General features: G+C 44.7%; 1 protein-coding gene across 6 annotated transcripts in view; it reads left to right on the forward strand.

Annotated features, from left to right (window-relative positions):
* Positions 1 to 16,757, forward strand: part of TSPAN18 (tetraspanin 18) — a 190,131-nt gene that overhangs the window by 80,928 nt on the left and 92,446 nt on the right. For 3 of the 6 annotated variants that reach the window (XM_024100492.3, XM_005302221.5, XM_024100497.3), the window contains exon 2: positions 14,572 to 14,698. The exons of the other annotated variants lie outside the window; for them this stretch is intronic. The gene's annotated coding sequence lies outside the window, so the exon portion shown is untranslated. The remainder of the gene's footprint in view (positions 1 to 14,571; positions 14,699 to 16,757) is intronic. 6 annotated transcript variants of the gene reach the window in all.

The following is a 16,757-nucleotide window of genomic DNA, read 5'->3' on the forward strand; positions in this document are numbered from 1 at the left end:
TGTTTAGACAAAGTGGAGCAGCTTCAGCAGGAGAGAGTGAGAGAAAAGCCCCAGAATAGCCACTAGCCTGATGGTTAGACCACTCTCCTGGGAGTGGGGAGAGCAGCGTTCAAGTCCCTGCCCCAGAGCAGAGATTCAAAGTTGGGTCCCCCCATCGTAGGTGAGAGTCGTAACCACTAGCCTACTAGGATATAAAAGGGGGAAGCGCCTCCTCCTTGTGTTTGTCCATGCCCCAAAGCAAAAAGTCTTGGTTTCAATTGACCCCAAATGAATTTTTTTTTCGTGTTGAGGAAACCAAAAAATCTTTGTTTCATGTCTATGTGAAACAAAAAAATGTTTTCACATATTTTAGTTCAGCTAGCAAACCAAAAAATCAGTTAGCTTTAGTGCATAGCCCAGTTCTCAGAAGCAGACCCTACAAGTGAAGAAAGCAGCATAATGGAGGGAAAATAAATTGCTGAGAAAATAAGTTTTGGTTTCAAGCTTCTATGGATTGTTATAAGCACGTGCACAGAGAACATAAGTTTTGAAAATTAGGTATTAAAATAAGGTATTTTTTAAATTAAATTAATGGAGATATCCTATCTCCTAGAACTGGAAGGGACCTTGAAAGGTCATTGAGTCCAGCCCCCTGCCTTCACTAGCAGGACCAAGTACTGATTTTGCCCTAGATCCCTAAGTGGCCCCCTCAAGGATTGAACTCACAACCCTGGGTTTAGCAGGCCAATGCTCAAACCACTCAGCTATCCCTCCCCCCTTTGCAATTTGTTCTGATGTGGAGCCTTAGGGGATGGGGGTAGGGGTGGGCGGGGTTTAAAATATGGCATGGATTAGCAGGACAAAAAGGCCACATTTTCAAAAGTGACTAATGACTTTGAGTACCTCCAAATCTGTGTGCCCAATTTGAGACCGCTTATAGGGGCATGATCGTCAGAGACTGGGTGCTCAGCATTTTCTGAAAATCAGCCCCCTTCAAAGCATATCAAGCTGGGCACCCAAATATGGAAGTACTCAAAGTTACTAGTCACTTTTGAAAATGTGGGCCAAAAGGTTTCGCTGTATGGGCAATATTCTTTGGGGGCTCAGTCCTGCTTCCACTGCAGTGAGTGGGATTTTTGCTACCTATTTCAATGGGAGCATAGTTCTTTTTGATGATTTCTGCACCTCTTCTGTTCACCAGCTCAGAACTGCTGGGTTTTCCACTTGCCTCCAAAAGATTTGCATTGCATCACTCCCTGCCTCTGCTGCTATAGCATCTTTGTCCCAGAAAATTATTTCGCTAGCTTTAACTGTGCAACAGAGAGGCAGTGCACTGGTGATTAGCACTGGTGACTGGGTGTCGAGAGACCTGAGTGACTCTTTCACTGATACTCTGTGACCGTGATCTGTTTCTGTTTCTCCATCTGTAAAATGGGGGTTATCGAAGTTGCCCATCTTTGAAAAGTGCTTTGAGATCCTCTGAACTTTAGGTACTGGGTTCATTTGATATTGCTGCAGAATTAGCTGGGGCATCTCACTGTGTTATATACATGTTACCATGTATTGTGTTGTTAATAATGCAACATTAACCAAACTAACTTTCCACTTCCATGCTTTCTGGCTTCTATTGCACTCTTGGGCTTTCCCGTTGTTAAAGCCGTTGAACAAAGAAGGACAGAACAGCAAATTCTGGGATGGGGTGGAAAGAAAAAGTGAAGAACTAATGAAAAACAGTTGAGAAGGGAAGACATGTGCTAGTAATGTAAACTGGCAAGAGTCTTCAAGAATGCTGCCATGAGAAAGTAACCAACAGGAAATAAACAGCCTTCCCTCTCTCCCCCCGTAGTTCCCTCTTGCATACTGTAATTTCACTAAATGCCATATAGCACAGAACTGCCATAAGGTGCTGTACAACTGAGCTTTAGCTGGGGAAAAACATGACCTCATCTTTTCTTTTCACCACATGCTGTGGTTGCTAATAAGTTTCTTGGTAGTTATACATATATTTTGGTCCAGTGAACTGTCTCTCACATTTTCTACCTTGCATTGCAAAAAAATAAAAAGTGGTCTGTTATAGTTTGCTGTCTCCTGAAGGATTTGAGTATTTGGAAGCCATTACACCTTTTTTAGATGCTGTGGGGTTGTAAGAGTTGCCTGTCTCCTGGAAATGAGATTTTCATTCTACTGGCAGGAAAAGGCAGAATGATCCTACCTTCCACCACCTTGTTAACATTGAATCCTTCCTTGTACTGTCTGGTTCATTGTGCATTGTTTATTTCCAGAGGTTCTGAATCTTCGCCCCTTCCAGCTACTGATGTTCTCGGATAGCCATCCATGATGAATTAGGGCATATGTGTTTGGAAGCCTCAGAGTGGACTCCATCCACCCAGATTTGTGCTGTCAGTAGTCCATTCTGGTGTCGCTCTGAAAATGGCCCTCACAGCTCCTGGCTCTCTATTGATGATGATGATGGTGCCAAAAAGCTTAAAAATTCTAAGACTCTTCTTCCTTTAGGGCCCAATCCTACAGCCTTTCCTCAATGAGTAGATCTGTTGCGTGGTCGGACTCTGGTTAGCTAACACTAAGGGTGATATCTACACTGCAGCTAGGAGGTGTAATTCCCAGTTTGGATAGATGTACACACGCTGGTTCTGCTCAGACTAGTGAGCTAAAAATAGCAATATGGTCACAGCAGCTAGACTCTTGCCCCCCCATGTACTCAGATGGGCAGAGCTGTCCCTTGGGTACGGTGAATCGGGGCGACCGCTCTGTGCCCTGTGCTTTGTGGGGCCCCACGGGCCAGTGTGATTGGCTGGCACGGTCAGTCCCGGAAGTGACAGATTTGTCACTTCTTCCCCAGGCCCTGTACCCCTCTAGGGATGGCCCTGCAGATGAGGTTGTATTTAGGAGGCTAGCCCAAGTTGCTGCCCGTGCCACTTTGGCCACACTGCCATTTTTTAACCTCATTAGCTTGAGCAGAGCTAGCATGTGTACATCTATCTTAGCTGGGAATAGTATGATGCCAACAGACCCCAGTTGTCGGTAGGCAGGATTGAACCTGGGGCCTCTGGAGCTTAGTGCATGAGCCTCTACCACATGAGCTAAATGCCAACTGCCTGTTAGCTAAGGCTGTAGAACAGACTCATAATCTCTCTCTAAGTGGTCTCAGTGCCACTAGATGGAACAGAACACCACACCCCGAAGGTGCGTGGGTTACAATAGCACATCCCAGCTGCAGCATAGACGTACCCTATGTGTCTCCATCCATTTACACACTGTATATCTAATGCAGCTTAAGTCAGCATGCTCTCTCTCTGTTCACCTACTTGTTTGTCTGCCACCGTAATTGTCATTGTGATCAGCCAGAACATGCAGAGTGCAGTTGAATGAATTTTTTCAATGAAAAATTTCTTTTTGAAGGAAACCATTTCTTTTTTTAAAAATTTACCTTTTTTTGCAATTTTCCATTTTTTGATTAAATTAAATATTTTTTTCTTTTGTTTCACATTTGTTTTCTAGTTTAGTTTTTGCAAATCAAATAAATTTCTGTTGGGATGGACCCCAAAAATGAAATTCAGAATATGTTCAGTTTTCAAAAACCAAAGCTTAATGTTTTTATATGAAATTAAGTAAAAACTGAGAAGTTCCATAAACTGAAATATTGTTTTGATTGAAACTTTTGCAAAAAATCCTTACCATTTTCAATCAGTCCTAGTTCAGAGCTTTGGGAACAAGGTTCATGTTATACAGCTGCAGAGTCAGTAAGGAAACTCACACTTATTTTTTTTCTTGTGGACCCACAAAAATGGAGGCATTCTCCCCATACCCTTTACATTTCTTGGTTATGGGAGAGGAGTGTCTTCAAATATTGTGGATCTGGAATTCTTTCCCCATGAGACTCTAGCAATTTCAAGGTGAACCAAACTTTCCCCTGACCTACTTTACAGCATCCGTTTTAACATTTTCTAAATCAGTGGTTCTCAAAGCCGGGCCGCCGCTTGTTTAGGGAAAGCCCCTGGTGGGCCGGGCTGGTTTGTTTACCTGCGTGTCCGCAGGTTTGGCTGATCGCGGCTCCCACTGGCCACGGTTCGCCACTCCAGGCCAATGGGGGCTGCGGGAAGCAGCGCGGGCCAAGGGATGTGCTGGCCGCCCTTTCCGCAGCCCCCATTGGCCTGGAGCAACAAACCGTGGCCAGTGGGAGCCGCGATCAGCCGAACCTGCGGATGCGGCAGGTAAACAAACCAGCCTGGCCAGCCAAGGGCTTTCTCTGAACAAGCAGCGGACCGGCTTTGAGAACCACTGTTCTAAATGTTTCCCCTCTTACAGTACAATTTCCCTTCACCACAGGGCTTGGTGTAAAGCGGCCTTTAATATAAAACTGCTCTAATCTGGTTAACTCCCATCAGCATTTGTTTCAGGAATCTTGTTTATACTCTGCAATTATGTTGATCTGTCCCTCTAGGAACAGCCTTATGCAGAGGGGGACTGATCATTTGAAAGTGAACTGTGGTAAATTCCTTGCTTTTTTAAATTATGGGTTTATTTTTTGTGTCAACAGAGCTAGGACTACCTTTGATTTTGTAAAGGAGTTCATGAGGGAATGGATGGGTAGGGCAGGGAGTTGGTAAGCAGAAAGTTTGCAGGCTAAGGGGTTTTAGTGTTTTTCTTTTGTGCTCAGAGAAACAATTTTCCTTTTTTCTTTGCACTTGGCAGTCTCATTTCATGCACTGACCACAAAACTCATTGGTCTGAATTAGTGAAACCTTTATGCTTAAACCTTTGAGCCATGTGCTAGATATTTGGAAGATGATGAAAATGCCAAGACTCACAATATGTAATAGCTTTGGTTTGTGGTCATAACAGTTTAGATTGAGTGGAGGGGTGGGAAGGGAATTTCACATGCTTTGAATCTTCATTTCTAGAGGATAATGGAACAGCACTGTTTATCCTTTTCCATAAATACCTGCCTATGGCTTTCTCCTCAGTCTCTACCATGCAGTTATGAGTTTGTTTGAGCTTGTCTCTCTTGAAATATCATTGCTAAGTCCTTTAAAATTGTTATTTCTTTGTTTTTCTTTTAAAGAAAAATAATTGGATCTTAAGAGGAATGTTGTGTTTGGTGGGAAGGCTGGAGTTTGTTTAGAGAAAGGGGATCTGAAGAAGATATAAACCAGAGATACAAGCTATGAGGTATTAAGCATGCATTCCAAGAGAGAGTTGAAGAGAAATACAAGGCTATAAAATACCCCCTTGCATACCAGTTTCTTTCCCTTGGAAATCTCTTAAAGCACTAACTAGTGAAAAATTAGGCTGGAGATGCCCAGAACCTCCGATGAAATGAACAAATGGCACTAAATTCTGAAAGGGCGAATCAAAACCTGGCCCCAGAGTAAGCTCTCTGCCATCGGATACTTGAATTGCCAGCAATGCAGACTCAGACCCCTGCTGTACATTGTCTGGAGCTCAGTTTTTCCTCTGGTGCTTGTGCTTCAGTCATTCTTGGAAAATCCTTCCTAAAGGTGTCAAGAGGTGTCGTTATCGTGGGCTTGCTCGGATGAATGTGAGGAAGGAGATGCAGGAGAGAGATGAGGACCTGAGAAAATGAGTGGTACAAAATATCCAGATTATCAGAGCTCCTAAAGTGGCAGTTTTGAACGTGAAAGCACAGGGGGGGAGGGATAGCTCAGTGGTTTGAGCATTGGTCTGTTAAACCCAGGGTTGTGAGTTCAATCCTTGAGGGGGCCACTTGGGGATTTGGGGCAAAATCAGTACTTGGGCCTGCTAGTGAAGGCAGGGGCTGGACTCGATGACCTTTCAAGGTCCCTCCCAGTTCTAGGAGATGGGATATCTCCACTAATTATAGTGCTAGAGCCTCATAATTCCAAAGGGTACACAGTGGCTGCCACCAGGGAAAGGAAGGGAAAAGCGACAGCAAATCTAAATTAACAGTTCAAGCCGACAGAAATTGCAGCTCCTGAGTCAATAAAGAAGGAATAACTTTTAAAAGGTTACACTGAAGGTTGTTGTTCATAGAATCCAGACGTTTCAAATGTAGAAAAACAAAGGAAGTGCTGGTTCAAAGAACAACATGTAAATTGCCATTAACAATGCAGATGCTTTTATTAGGGACCCTGCTCCCTTAGAGTAGATAAAATAATCCTATCACTCAGGAAGCACCTTCAGTTTCTTTCTCCAATAGATTTTGGGCCAGGAGGGCATTGGGATTAATGAGAGGCAGTGTTGGTGGGAAATATTCCATTATCTCTACCCTTTGGCAAGCCTTGATAATTAATGAAACCTTTGCAAGAAATATCATTCGTTTCAATGTAATTGCAAAATAATTATCTCATATGGTAGGGGTATTAACTGTGTTGATTGATAAGGTGCAGGTAATGTATGAAACATCTGCTTCAGGAATACATGTGCTGCAACATTGTTCTAATTGGTCAGGTCAGCAGAATGCCCTACAATTAAATATATCAAAAACAGTGTCGAATGTTGGAGGTGTTTTGCCATACACACAGCATACGACATAAAGAAATCAGTCTCCTTGGGGAGGTTTCTGCATGCCAGATGGGAATTCTTTGTTCACAGTGTTGTCAGTGGATTGGTGACTGAATTTTTGAGTATGGGCTTTTATACTTAATTACAGAACATCATGCACAACTAATAAAAACACAGAGGGAAAGGCAGAGAGTGAGAAGGGATCTTTGGACTAAAGCACTGGATTGAGACTAAGGAGATCTTGGTTCATTTCCCATCTCTGACACGGACTGTGAGATCTCTTGGGCAAGTCACTTCCTTTATCTCTCTCTCTGTTTCCCATCTGTGAAATGGGGATAATAGTACTTTGTTTCTCCCACACTTTGCTGTCCTGCCTAGTTATACTGTAAGCTCTTCAGGGCATATAGTCCCTTACTATATGTTTTGTATGGTACCTAGCAAAGTGGAACTCTGTCTAGAACCGATCAGAAATTTTCCAATGAAACTAAGTTTGTTTTTGTTTTTTTGAAAATGCCAGTTCATCGAACACAAAATTTCTTGTGAAAGCGAATCAGATTTGACAAACTTTCGCTAAATTATAGGCAATGTTCTAGGGATAAAACTGTCATGAAGGTCAATTTCACTCAACAGCTGCCAATCCCAGGGAGCAAATTTCATTTCGGAGACACCATGTGTCAGTGTTTTCTGAACACATTTTTTGGGGATTTCCAGTAAGCAAGAATTTTTGTAAAATGTTGTTTCATTCTGATTTAGAATACCAAAATTCCTCGCACACCAGAAGTCCCAAGTTTTGAGCAGTTCTAGCCCAATCTCAGTTGGAGCCCGTAGGTTCTACTAGAATACAAATAATAACAGTAAGACAGGAAGGCCTTTTGAAGACATCTTTTTGGAGGGCGGTCAAGGAGTTATGTGGAGAAAAATTAATAGAAATTCCACAGCCCTAGTAACTTGGAACAGCCAAAATGTTCCCCAAATAGATTGTTAGTGAGTAATTTGAGAAGAATTAGTTCAGTAGGGCAGAGTGCCTTCTTGCTGATCATGCACCATGTCATGAGGGCCACTGTTGCAGTGGCTGCCATTAAAAAGTCATGGCGTGCTGTTGAGTGGCATCTGAGCAAACACACAGTATTTTCCTATACATAGAATAGGAAATAATTGCATTCTTAGATGCTGCTGACTGGTAATGGGTGAGCAATGCGGTCTTTTTAATGGCAAACAGCCTAGGGAGAAGTTGTAGGGTAAAGGAAGTGGACTTGTTCAGCACCTGATCAAGTGGGTTGTGGGTCATCTGTTCACTATTATCTGCCCCTCTGCCCTCTCTGAACCTCATTTTCATTTCTCTGATACAGGGATGGTCAAAAACAAAACTTCATGGGCTGCAGCATGGCCCATGTCTACTTTCCTTTTCAATAAAGTGTGCTACATGGAAACTACGAGCCTGATTCTGCTTCTCACACTGGTCTTACACCAAACTTCCACTTCTGACTTCAACTGAGTTGTTCCTGATTTGCGCTAAGAGCAGAATCAGGCCCTGCAGCATGTGTTGTAGTGTGTAAGGCAGTCAGACTTCTGGGACCATGATAGAGCATTGCAACAAGGGGCCAATGGTCTCCATGGGCTCAATTGTCATGTAAAACAGGCGGGTTGCTATTACTTGGTCCATTTTATGCTGGATAGGTGTGAGCCTCTGGGCACATTGCCAGCATCACCTTCAGTTGGGCAAAATGTGTTTTTGCACAGTGTCTGAGCTGCAGCGCCTGCTGATTCCTCTACTGGGAACTCCAAGTCTTGTACCAGGTCTGGAATGCCAATGAGTTCATATCAAGCTGTTAATGTCTGTGTGGGGGTTTTTTATTCCTCATTACTGACCTGATAGAAAGATAATTCCTCAGCTGTTCCTCCAACCTGTGGGATTTTACCCACTTAATTAACTTCCTAACTTGTTAAAGTAGATCCCCTTTTCTGCACAAGGAGCTGTGTACAACTTGTGTTCAAGGGGCTTTTCTCATGTTCATATCAAAGGTACCGAAGGCCCTGAGGCTGGTGCAGGGCCTTTGAAGTGGGTGGTGCTGCTGCAGAGGCCAAATTTGGAAGTGTTTTCTTGTGTTCTGATAGCAAGTTGTTAAAGAGGAGCCAAGTCTGTTTTATGTCATGTCTGACACAGAGGTGAGATGCTCCACCCCTGCACCCACAAAGGAAATAAATGGAAACTGGTGACACTGGCCAGACGGACCACTTCATGCAGAATGCCTGGTGGCATGCTTTAAAATGCAGAGCTACCACATACTCATCAGCCTTTTGGCATGTTGGTGAGCTATCTGTAAATAAATACACACATCAAACAAGGAGCGGACAGCTTTTTACCATGTTTCAGGCTGAGATGTTGATTTATGATACCGCTCATCTCAGCATCTGTCAAATTAGTGCCAAGACCGTGGCTGCATCTTAGCTGTGTTTAATGTACAGAGATTTACATCATGGTAGCTGTAAAATGTAATGAGAAATTGACTGGTTTTACATCTGTTTGGTGTTGCTCACAATTTATAGGAACGTTCAACTTAGATGTTTCTTTCGTCGTCGTGTCGTCTTCTCTCTCTCTCTCTCTCTCTCTCTCTTCATTCATTGTGCCTGGTTAATTGTGTTTACATGCCCATGTGCATCATTGTGGAAGTATAAAGGGATCAGAAAAACCCACAAGCAAGGCATCCGCCCCTCAGTGCCACAGAGCTAAGAAATGGTGTCAGGAGAAGGATCTGTGAACAGGGCTGAATAAAACTTATTATCTCCAGCAGTGAACCAAGCTGCGCTCTTTAAACCAACACAAGACTCTGAGCCACAGCGAAAGAGGAGCATATATGAGGAAATTTCACTGAGGTGTGTACAGAAGAGGGATTCCTTCTTACTCCCCTGGTGTCAGAGCTGGTAGGCAGGATCTGTAGAGTCTGCACATGGAGGAGGCATCTGCTCACTGTCACACAACACTTAGATGTTAGGGTGAGCTGGGCACTGAACCGAGAAAGACTGATGGATCTGCTTCTATATACACCAATCCAGTGTTAGTGCCCTTATAGACTGCAAGATGTAGGAGCTAATTTCATCCTGGTGGAGGAGAACTTTTTCCCCAACACCTCTGGGCACTTGGGCTGCAGGCTAGGACACAGGATTTGAGAGAAAGGGTACAGCAGCAAGAAGCTACAAACTGGTGTCTATTGTCCAAACTGGGGCCACAGCATGAAACTAAATCCCTAGTGCACTTACCAGACCAGACAGTACAATGACTGCATTTAATTATCAAAGGTGACAAATGCCTATAAATGGAATTGTAGATATCAGCAAGATGAAAGTGTGTAGAGGTTGCAGAGGAGTTTGAGCTCCTAACTAACCCATTGGAGAGGCAGATCTACTGTAGATGGCTTCCTGTCTTCTTATAGTACTAACATCACCATGTTGGCAGATTTATTATAGGTGGGCTGGGAGTAAAGGGATGAAGTTAATGTGAAGAAGATGTAGATAGTTTATATGAGAAGTCCCTAATCATGAGATCTGTTAGACTTTGCAATGGTCCGGCAAATGAAGTGTAGTCCCATTTCTTCCACTGTTCAGAACTGGATTGGACCAAATATTGGACAAGGAAGGGCACAATCTTTCATTGGCTAGGAGGAATGGACTTGGTGAACTAATAAGTCTTTTCTGTCTATAATATTCCATGATCAGGGTAACTGGTGGATAGGGGGAATGCAGTGGACATAATATATCTGGACTTCAACACAATCCCACGTGACATTGTGATAAGTAACCTGGGGAAATGTAGACTCAACAGAACTACCATTAAGTGGATACATAATTGGTTAAACAACCACAAACAAAGTGTAACTATTAATGGAATGATGTCGGATTGGAGGGAAGTCTCAAGTGAGGTTCCACTGGGATCTGTTCTGGGTCTGGTGTTTAACATCTTTATTAATGACCTGGATGACCTAGAGAGCATACTGATGAAGTTTGCAGATGACACAAAGCTAGGGGGGTGGCCAATATTTTGGAGGATAGAGCTAAAATTCAGAGGGATCTTGATGAATTGGAGAGCTGGCCTATAGACAACAAAATGAAATTCAACAAAGACAAATGTAAGGTACTACACTTAGGGAAGAAAAAACAAATGCACAAATACAGAATGGGGGGAAACTGGCTTGGCAGCAGCACTGCCGAAAAGGGTCTGGGAGTTGTGGTGGATCACAACCTCAACATGAGTCAACAATGTGATGCTGTTGCAAAAAAAGCAAATGCAATTTTAGATTGCATTAACAGAGGCATAGCATGCAAGTCACGGGTAGTGATAATACCAATGTACTCTGTGCTGGTTAGGCCTCAGCTGAAGTACTGTGTCCAATTTTGGTCACCAATGTATAGACAGTATGTAGAGAAACTGGAAAGGATCCAGAGGTGAATGACAAAAATGATCAAAGGGATGGAATGCAAGCCATATAAGTAAAGGCTGAAGGGACTGGGTAGGTTTTAGTTTGGAAAAGAGGAGATTAAGGGGGGATATGATAGCGGTCTTCAGATACTTGAAAGGCTGCCATAAAAAGATGGAGAAAAGTTGTTCTCCTTTACCACAGAGGGCAGGACAAGATGGCATGGTACAGCATAGCAGATTTAGATTAAATCTCAGAAAAAAGTTCCTAACTGTAAGAATGGCAGGACAATGGAGCAGACTCCTCGGGAGGTTGTGGAAGCTTCTTCTCTGGAGGGTTTCAAAAGGAGGCTGGATAGCCATCTATCTTGGATGATTTAGACACAACAAATCCTGCATCTTGGCAGGAGGTTAGACTACATGACCCTTGTGATCCCTTCTAACCCTATGATTCTATGATTAGAGATGGCTGAAGGTACATGAATAAATGTCTCTCACGAGAACACATACAACTCAAAATATAACATTAGTGACCCTAACTATGTTACAGCCCTGTGCTTCTGTTTCTAATGGTGCATTGGTTGAAATGGCCTCAGACAATGAACAGTTGTTACCTACAAGGGCAGCACTATACCTTCCTAATGGAAAGGGAAAATTGTTACTAAAAATGTCACTGAATCAAATTTTCGATGATTCATGGTAATTCGTGCACCTGCCTATGACACCTTCCATCAAATAGTCTCACTTTATAAACATGAATGAATTAGCCCCCCCCCCCCCCCCCCAAGAGGCAGGAAAATATCCCTATTGTACATTTGAAGAAACAGGGTTTAAAGAGATTAATGGAGTAGATTTCCATGGGCAATCTACTCATGTGCCTGGACAAAATTGCACACACAAGCACCTATGCTTACCCTTTGTACATGCAATCAGCTGCACGCATGTCAGTACTACTTTTCTCCCTTTAAATAGTCTAGCACTTGCATAGGTGCATCTGTTTGGAATATATAGCAGCCTTAGGTGCTTGCATCTGTGAAGTGCAGGGAGCAAGTATATATGTCTACATATGTGAAAGACGGGGGAGATTTAGCTGAAAATGTATTCCTAATGGACTTGCCTAAGGTCACATAGCAATCCAGTGTCAGAGCCAAAAATAGAAGCCAGACTTCCTGACTGTTTGTGTAGCGGTTAGACCAGGGACTATGCTACCACTCTACGATTGCTGAATTAACGACATAGGAGGTGTATGTGTCACAAGTCTGGCTGTGTCAGACTGGTCCCAACGTTTAGACACTGGTTTCAGGTTTCCATTCTTTTTTTTTTAATCTGGGAAGTATGAAATAACACTGTCTGGGGAAGGCAAAGGTGTTGTAGGGAGTGGAGGGGAGAGCTGCTGATACCAGTGTGCATGATAGGGATCTAATTGAACGCGGCCTGGCGTGACATTAGCACTCACCAGCTTGCTGAACACTAATGACATTTACATTTTGCTGGCTAGCAAAATAAATGCTGTGCTAGCTCATGTTGGCTGGCTCATTCAGAGAGCACAACAGGGAATGGCGGCTTAGTATGCTGTGCTGCGCCCCCATCTCAGTGTGCTTCACTGGGATTGTCTGATGGGTGATTGAAAGGAGCTTGTCATCTATCTTTTCTCCTAAACCATGAATGCATTTATTACACACTCTGGCCTCCTATGCTGTAAGAGGGTAAAACTCCAGACCAGCATGTGACATCTGGCACTTGAAAGGGCATGGGGGATGCCAAAGCTGTGCTAGTCAGAGGAGAGAGGTGGTGAAGGGGGAATGTGAGGAGAGAGAGAAGCCCTGTAACCACTCTGGCATTGGTTTGTGTTGCGCCAGTTCCTGTCTGAATCCCATCTGTCAGTGAGAGTGCGATCCAGACCCAGTGTTGCTCAGTAGAGAGGGAGATAGCTACAGAGCAACTACTCTGTAGCCTGTGCTGATCCTCCCTCTCTGCCCAGCATCCTGCTGACTTCTCTGAGGGGAAGACTGAAAAGATCTGGTATGACCTTCCTCTACCTGCTCCTCTCCCAAGGGCCCTTCCTCATTTACCCCAAACACTGACTACACAGTCTTTTGTTTACTCACTATGTACACCCCCTCCAACTTTTCCCATGGAACCCATCCCCTCCTGGCTAGTCATGTATCTTTGTCCATTCTCATTGCCTCCCTACACCTTCGCCATTCATTTGCTGCCCTCTTCTTACCATTTATAAATACTACTTCTCTGAAACACACAGCCTGAAACTTGCCAATCTGCCTTCCACCCTCCCCACACCAGTGAAACTTCTGTCAACAAGGTCTCGAATAGTCTCTCCCTTGGCAATCCTTGTGCCACTTTCTTTGTCCTCCTCCTCCTTGAACTTTCTGCAGTGTTTGATGCTGCTGATCACTTCTTCCTCCTGATAGCCCCTCCTCCTTCAGCTTTTGCAGTGTCCTCCTCTCTTGGTTCAACTCCTACTTCTAAATGGCTCTTTCAACATCTCCTTGGCAGTTCCCGTCCTCCTCTATGTTCTGTGTAAGTTGCACAGTGTTTTGTCCTGGGTCACCCCTTCTCTTCTCACTCTATACCTCATCCCTGAGAGACTTCATCCATTCACAAGGATTCAGCTTTTATTTCTTGTCCTGTTTCTCTCTAGCCAGTCTGTCTCTCCATCACCTCATCCTGGGTGGCTCACTGACCGTTCTAATTTAACATGGATAAAAATGAGCTCCTTAGTGTTCTTCCCAACCCCCTGCTTCACTTTTGCCCTTCTCCACTGTTGTGGACAGCAGGTCTCCTCCAGGTCACATAGCATCACTACCCTGGGGTCATCTTTGACTCCACCCTCTCTGCCTTCCTACACATCCCGACTGTTATCAAGTCTTGTCACTTCCTCACAACCTATTGACAATCTGCTCCTTCCTTTCTGTCCCAATGGCAAAAACTATTCCTCCTTGATCACTATAGCCTCTTCCTCTCCAACCTCGTCATTCCTGTCACTCCACATCAGTGCATCCAAAATACAGCTGCTAACATCATCTTCCTTGCTCAATCAGATCATCCCTCTTTCAGTGCTTCCTTTGCTCCCTTTGCCTCTTCACTGAGTTTACATTTCTTGTCTTCATCTTTCAAATGTAGGCTGGGGCAGACATCTTGGATCTCACTTATTGTGTCCTCATTTCTTTCACTCCACCAGCCATGCTGGCCTTGATGCTGCATTCTTTCCTTTCATCCCCACCTTCCTGCCTCTTTCCATGCTGCCTGTATGCCTGGAGGTCAGGGAATTCATGACTCTGCGAATGCACTAGGCATGAAACCCTCTGTAACCTCTGTGGAGGCTGCTCTGCTCCTGAACAGTCAGTAACAGATGAAGAGCAACTCTGTTGCTGCCTCAGAGCCTTGGTGGACAGATTCCACCTTCTCTGTAAAGGGCTCACTGTGCCCAGGCTGGCTACTTAGGCATGGCATTGAAGAGTGAGAAGGGATTGCCCCTTGGGGGATTTGCTGCATTTATGCCTAGAGAAGTTGTGTGTTTTCATTGAGCTCAATTCAGGCATGCAAGGAACTTTTGACTAGTGGCTGCATAAGCAGAAGTGACTAAATGAAGGCTGAAATCTTCTCCCACTTCCTGACACGCTGGTATATTTTGTTTGTTTGTTTTTTGTCCCTGACAGGTCAGCCAGCCCAGTAGCACCAGAAGGTTGCTGAAGCAGGAATCTTGATTGATTCATGCTTACCTCAACCTGACTTCTGGAAAAGAACAAGTATTGCGCTGAAAGCCTGTCACCGGGAAACACTCAGGTAAGGGAGCCCACTCCGTTAGCGCTTCTAACTCTGCTGGCACCAGGCTGAGGCTCTGGCCAGTGTTTGTTCACTATGCTGCTTTCAGCTGAGGAATCTTCCCTGGTTTGTTTCTAGAGGGGCTGCACCACCACGTAGCTCTAGGGGTGAAACTCTGCATTATGCTGACTCATGGAAACTGGAGCTAGAAAAGATGGTGCCTTCTAGTCCAACCCCCTAATCCTCAGCTAGGCCAACATAGCTCCCTGGCTGTGTATTCCCCTGTTTTGTTCTAGATGATGGGATTTTCCTTATTTCCCGTGAGACACTATTCCAGAGTTTAATAGAATTAATCTGCTTACTTCCCTCTTGACCCCTGACCACTGCAGATGCAATTAGTAGCAGGTGATGGGAGGACTCCATTTCCTGCACTGTATTGAGAAGGCTGGCCACATGCAGCTCCTTGTTAGAAGCACCATAGGGCTGCACTAGCCATGTTTGGTTTAGCATGAGAGTGCCTAGGGTGGTGTTTTAGACCATAAAATTTGGTGCCCTCGGCTGGGCATCTTGTATCTGCCTGTAGTGGCTGGTACCCACAGACTTTTCTCCTTGGGAACATAGGAGCATTTTTATCCGTCATTATTCAGGGCCTGGCAGGGCAGAGAGTTGTGTTAGATGCCTGTAGGAAGAACAATATTGCTGGAAACTAAAGAGGAATGCAAAGCTGTTGTGTTGTCTTCTCTTGCTGGAGACCATCTGGGGCAGTTTTGTCAGTGGCAATAGAGCACTCTGGTGCTGGACTCTGAGCTGAATTTCAGTTTCTTTCATAGACAAGTTGGCTGGACTGTATGAATTTGGTGTCCTTGCACCTGGTTTGACATTGCTGGAGGATTTCTATGTCCCTCTGTATACTGGCCCCAGGCCTTTCTTAGATGAATGCTTTAGCCTCTGGCAGTATTTACTGAAGGGACTTGGTGGAAGAAGCAGTTGAACATATAACCAGAAAAATTAGAGCTAGAACATCCCTAATAGATCTTGTTTAAACTCCACCCGCCCCCTTTCCCCCACACAAAGGCCAACAAAGGGTCCTTCCCTACAGACCTCACCAGAACACTGTCCAATCTAGTTTTAGATAATCCAGTGGAGGAGGCTCCTAGCATTACCCTTGGAAACTGTTCAACATCCTAAGTGATCCTCCTGAAGGGAAGCTTTTCCTGGTAGTCAGCCTTTGTTTTCCATCTTTTACCCTGGTGTCCCTTTTCCTGTGTTTTCAGGGAGTAGACTGTCAAAGCTGAGTTACCCTCTGTGAGCAGAGAGCAAAATTTTACTCTTGTTGCTTCATGTCATTGGGAGGTTTGGGGCCAATTTCAGTAGCTGTATCAATCACTTTCTTTCTAAAGCATCTGGACTGGTTTAAGAAACACCAAGTAAGCCACTGATACCAAGATTTATTGGCCAAGACAATGTAACGTAGCCTATAAAATTTTACTATAATGACTGTACTTATCAGCACAGTATTTTCTAAGCCTTGGGGATAGAGTTACATGGATTTAGTGTTTGGAGGGGAAGAAGGGTTGCCTGTTGAGTCCAAAGCCAAATTACCCATTGATTTTTAAATGCCATAACCAATTCCTAAATACTGCCAGAGGCTGGAGGTTGGCTGCTGCATCCAGGGCCGGCTCCAGGCACCAGCCCACCAAGCTTGTGTTTGGGGCGGCACCTAGAGGGGGGCGGCACGGCGTGGTGCTCCGGCCACTGGGGAGAGCTCTGGCCGCTGGGGAGAGCGGAGCCCCGGCCGGGCTCTCTGCCCTCCCCCCGGCGCTCCAGCCGGTCGGGGAGAGCGGCCCAGGCTCAGCGCCCTCCCCTGCTGCACTGGGGGAAACGGAGGGGGGGCAGGGGGACTCTTTTTGCCTGGGGCGGCAAAAAAGCCAGAGCCGGCCCTGGCTGCATCTCTTCGAGGAGAGGAAATCATCTGCATCTGGGATTTTCCTTCCTTGGTATCCCTGCCAGACTTAACTCCTTTGTGAGTTTCAGGAAGACGAATTGCATAGGATATGCCACATGTACTCTCCCGTTCTCA

This window comes from Chrysemys picta, chromosome 4 (genome assembly GCF_011386835.1).
Source record: "Chrysemys picta bellii isolate R12L10 chromosome 4, ASM1138683v2, whole genome shotgun sequence".
Taxonomy (NCBI): domain Eukaryota; kingdom Metazoa; phylum Chordata; order Testudines; family Emydidae; genus Chrysemys; species Chrysemys picta.